General features: G+C 38.9%; 1 pseudogene across 1 annotated transcript; it reads right to left on the bottom strand.

Moving 5' to 3' along the window:
• Nucleotides 1–2106: 2106 nt before the first annotated feature.
• Nucleotides 2107–3054, bottom strand: LOC132652296 (olfactory receptor 8B8-like; annotated as a pseudogene). The gene has a single exon (XR_009589786.1). The product of XR_009589786.1 is annotated as an olfactory receptor 8B8-like (transcript).
• Nucleotides 3055–5466: the final 2412 nt, after the last annotated feature.

The following is a 5466-nucleotide window of genomic DNA, read 5'->3' as shown; positions in this document are numbered from 1 at the left end:
ATCCATGCAAAACTGGCTCTAGTGACCAGAGGCAAGAATCAGAAATAGCAGGAAAAAAGAAAGCTCAGAGACCAGAGACTCTGGCTGAGCCAGCTGCAGTAGTGAGCAGCAGATGGATGTGCAGAAAGCAGAGAGAGCAGAAAGCTCTGAAAGAGAGTGTCATCGAGGTTCAGTTTTCCATGTCTTCCTGTGAACTGGAAAACATTAATTGGGTCACAGAAACACATATAATAAAAGACAGAGACGATAAAAAACAAAGTCAGTGAACACAGATCATCAAGGTTTTATGAATCAAAGATTTTGACATTGTTTTTAATTTTCTCAAAAACAATAAGCCACGCAACAAGCAATCTATTCATCATTGCAACAAGTTTATGGGCACACCAAAAATAAAAAAATGTCCATCAAACAGAAGCTTAAAAATATAGAAAGTTCATGCAGTCATAATATACAAAAACAAACATTTGGTGGACACCTTAATTCATATACCCAGCAGTCAAGTGTCACCTCAGTTTTTCAGTGGCTCCTTTAAGAACGAGGTCTTTCCAATTTCTCAGACCTCAGGTAGGGAGAACCTCAGGGAACCAAACAATGAGGATGAGCAATGTCCAGGCTGAATATATGACTTAAAATTAAATCTGGGTCAAGGTTTCCTCAGTTCCACAAAATGTATGATACAGACAGGATCCTTACCTACTGACAGGCTTTTAGATACCTCTTTTTCACATTCTAGGCATGAAGGACCTGCCAGTGCTTTCCCCAAGCACTGGGCTTCTCTGAAGGCTTCTCAGCCTTCAGAACAGGAGCTTGCAGAGCCCCAAGGTAGGTCAGAAAAACTGGCAGCTCTGGTTAAATGCCCAGATCTCATTGGGACCTCAGAATATTATGGGCCTGGGGGTATTCACCAGTCTGACAAAGAAAGAATTTTAATGAAGAAGGAGTATTTATTCAGATAACTGTTTGGCCAGAGCTATACCTGGGACTCGAGATTAGCACAATAGAGCACTTAAGACAGGAGTTTATAGAGTACTTAAGACAGGAGTTTATAAAGGTAGTGAAACATAAGGTTACATTCCATATAGGTGCAGATATTTTATTCATTTTATTTATTTTACAGGAAGTTACATTTTATTTATTCACATGCACCTATCTTTGCCTAAGGCAAGCATGTCTAAGCACAATCTCAGCTTTCAGCAAACGTGTCTGGCAGAAGTCCTAGTTGTCTTGAGCAAGCTTTGTTTACAGAAGCAGAAGGAGTGGTTCAAACTGTGATCATTACTGTGATAAACAACAGCTTTCTAAAAATTATACAAGAATAGTCCTTAACATTCCTTAAAATTTCCATCTGTCCTTGGGTGAGTGGGGCTTTCAGGCTAAAGGCAATTTTGTATCATACATCTTTTAATCACAGCAATTTAAACTTAAAACATAATGTTAGCCATCACGTGGTAAACTTGCTTAATCACATTCTTTCCAATGAAAACACAGCAGGTCTTTATATTCACAAATGTGCCATCAAGTCCATGAGGAGAAAACATACTAAAGATTCCCTTTATCCTGGATAATCTAAATTGTTGTTTCAGAGCAATGGAATCATGACAAACTCATCAACAACTCTTTACCAAACTGATTTAAGACTATAAGAAACGACCAGAGTGAAAAGGGTCCCCTCCTAACTTCAGCCTTTTAAGAAAAAAAGAACCCTTAAAATGAAATCTCCTATAAATTATCCCAGAGATTTACTACCTGAGTTAGTGAGACACTGTCTCTAAGACTACTGAAATCAGATCTCATTGGCACAACCACATAAAGCTTAATAATGGGTTAATCATGCTTCATTGTCTTTACTTATGAAATTTCCTCCAATAGTTAATTTAATTTAGGATGGTAAATAATTTTGATTCTACACTATTTTCACCAAGTGTTTTTATGCTATTTTAGTTATGTCATTGTTGCTTTACAAAACTGTGGGTCAAATCCAGGACCTCATGAATGTAAGCAAATGTTCTGAAAGTGAGCTACTATTCCAGTTAGTCCTCTTCATAGTTGTAAACCTCACACGCTCTAAGACTTCACTTCCATTTACTGTACAAATACAAATTCTACTTAAGTAAATATCCTTTTCTTCAAAGTTTTTCTCAGTGCAATGTGGACATCCTTATTCCTTATACTGTAGATGAAAGGATTCAGCATTGGTCCCACAATGGTATAAAAAATGGTTGATACTTTGTCTTCATCCACAGATGCACTAGAAGGCTTAAGATACATGAAGGCAGCAGCTCCAAAGAAAAGAGAAACAGCTATTACATGGGAGCCACAGGTACTGAAGGCTTTTGACCTACCCTGGGCAGAATGGATGCTGAGGATGTTAGAAAGGATCAAGGTGTAAGAAACAAAGATAGTCAGGCTGGGCACTATTACATTGACACCCACAACAATGAAAACCACCAGCTCATTGATGGAGGTGCTAGTGCAGGAGAGCTTCAGCAGAGGGGGTATGTCACACATGTAGTGATTGATGATGTTTCTATCACAGAAGGTGAGTCTCAGCATGCATACTATGTGGGCCATGGCACCCACAAACCCCAACACATACACGCCAACTGTCATCAAGAGGCAGACCTGATGGGACATGGTGACCTGGTAAAGCAGGGGCTTACAGATGGCAGCATATCTGTCATAGGCCATTGCTGTCAAAATGTAGCATTCATTAATAACAAAGAAGGCAAAGAAAAAGAGCTGAGTCATGCACTCAGCATGAGAGATGATGTTCTGCTTCACAAAACTCACCAGCATTTTGGGGGTTATGACAGAGGAGTAACAGAGATCAGTGAAGGAAAGGTTGAGCAGAAAGTAGTACATGGGGGTGTGCAGGTGAGGATTCAAAACAATCAGAACAATCAAGCCCAGGTTCCCTATCATGGAGACCACATAGATTCCCAAGAAGAGGAAGAAGAGAGGCAGCTGAAGCTCTGGCTGCTGTGTCAAGCCCAGCAGGATAAACTCCTTCACTGTGCTGGAGTCATTGCCAGAGGCCATTCTGCCTTAGGTCATATCTGTAAGAACAGCAAAAATCGCAACATTAAAATGAAATCCCAACCCTCTTCAACTTACCTCATTTAAATGAGACTAAGAACCAGAATAGAATGATAAATTCAAGCTCACAATTATTTGTGTCTTTGTTTTGTTTTCAACATTTTATGGGAGTTAGGGTACAGTAATAGCCATAATATATGGAAGGCATTTCTTTAGGAATGATATTCAGAGAACCAATGACATTATTGTCTTTGTAGCATCTCAGTTCTACCTCTACCTTGACAATCCAGCTTCTACTTCAGGCTCAAAGATACTCTCAAAAGAGAAGAGGCAAGGCATATCAAAGGTTCCCTGGGTTGCTCAGGGGCAATTTGGGGGAAAGAAAATCATGCATCCAATTCAATACTTACCTTTGGTGACCTCACAAGTACTGAGTCTTCTCTACTCTCATAGAGAGGCAAGAACAAATGCATGGATGAGATGTATAGTACAGGGAAAATAATTCTGTTGTTACTAGGTTTGGCTTTTGGTGGTAAGAAAAATTAACTTTGCACTTGGGAATCCAGAGCCCTCATGTCTCCAGGTTCTGAGAAGCCAGGAGTTCTGAATCATGATTTTTGGTGGTGGCTTTTCCCAGAATGCCTTCTCTATCACTGAGGTTGGTAAATAGCATCTGCTGATGCCACAAGAGCCACCTGGTAATGACTCTGGAGGGTTTCATGAGTTTTTAATCTTAGGCGCCTGACTAAGAAGTCAAAGGCTTATTGTTTATCAGTTATTCACCCTAGAGATCAAATTTTGTAGCTATGGTACTTACAAAGTAGCTCAATAATAATAACATTGGTTTGTAGGAAGTAGATAGTATTCTTTTGTTTTATTTTTTGAAAATTTTATGCACATATACAATGTGTTTTGATGAAATACATCCCTGATTCTTTCCCCTACCATTCTTCCTCCAATTGTCCTGCCACCAGTCCCTCCAAACTTCATCTGTTCTTTTTTTTCCTTTCCTTTTTCTTTCTCTCTCTCTCTTTCTTTCTCTTTTTTGCCTATTGTGTCCACTCAGCATTGCCAATATGCAGATAAGTGGAGGACCATCCACTTAGTGCAGCCTCTCAGGAGGTGAATTCTTGAAGAAATTTACTATGTTGATAGCAGTAACCATTCAGCACAAACAGTTCCTCAGCTAGAGGTGAAACTTCATGACCTTATTCTTCCTCTTACATGGATTTTGGTGGACTTGATCTTACACAGCTCTCATGCACACTGCTGCAACCACTGTGAGTTCCTTTGAGCAGGGAATCAGTTGAGTCCTGAAAACATCATTTTAATGGAGTCATTTATCACATCTGGCTCGTACAGTCTTTCCAGCCCTACTTTTCTTATGACCTCTGAGATTTAAGAGTTGGGATATGATGTGAAATTCCCATTTAGGACTGAGCACTCACAGTCTCTTACTCTCTACTTGTTGACTAGCTGCAGATATCTCTGTTAATCACCATCTACTGTTAAAAGAAGCATCTCTAATGAAGGTTTTAGAGATGCACTAACCTATGAGTATAATGGAAAATCATTAGGAGTCAGTTTAATATTCTATCTACAGAAGATGAATAGCCATAGGTACTTCCCTGGGACCTGGGACCTGAGACCTATTTAGTCTCAGGTCCCAAGAACCATGTTAAGAATGAGTACTGTTTGTGGAGCATGCATGAAATCCAATCAGAAAATGTTTGGTTACTCCCACAACACTTATGCAAATATTTCACTATCGGCTATGTCCTTCCAGGCCAGCTGTTAATATAACTCTCATGATTCATACCTTGGTAAAACTGATTATTACTTTTCTCCTTTGATAGGATGTAAAGGCTTTTAGCACTTTAAAAGCTGGACAATACCAGATTCATCGCCCAGCTTCTTACACAAGACATGAACCACTTTCAAATATTGATATATACTGCTAACCCTTTAACTACACAGAAAGGTTGAGACATAGCTACATGGAAAGGAGAGTTTCTCACCATCCTTTGAATCATGCTGAGGAAAATGAGTGCTTATTACGAGTTTATATAATGCAAAATGAATTATCATAACTTCTTTTAAGTTCTGCATGTTACTGTTAGTGGCTCAGAGTTTGAGACTGTATGTAGGTAGATGTGATCTAAGTCCAGTGTTTTCATGTATGAAATTACTAAAGAAATTTTTTAAAGTGAATGCAAAAAGGCACTTAGGTAGATATAGAAAAATTTTAAAAGATCTATACAATAGGGAAGCCAGTTCAAGGCAGATACAAAAGCATATTTCTCCATGTTATGTCTTAAATATGAGGTGTCTTCTGTAATAGAGTCTAATCATTCAACAGAGCAATGGAAATAGCCTGTAATATAGGAAGCTCTGTGGGACAGTACTGGAAAACAACTCTGAAAGAGATAG

Source organism: Meriones unguiculatus, chromosome 1, assembly GCF_030254825.1.
Source record: "Meriones unguiculatus strain TT.TT164.6M chromosome 1, Bangor_MerUng_6.1, whole genome shotgun sequence".
Taxonomy (NCBI): domain Eukaryota; kingdom Metazoa; phylum Chordata; class Mammalia; order Rodentia; family Muridae; genus Meriones; species Meriones unguiculatus.
This window is presented reverse-complemented; position numbering and strand designations above follow the sequence as displayed.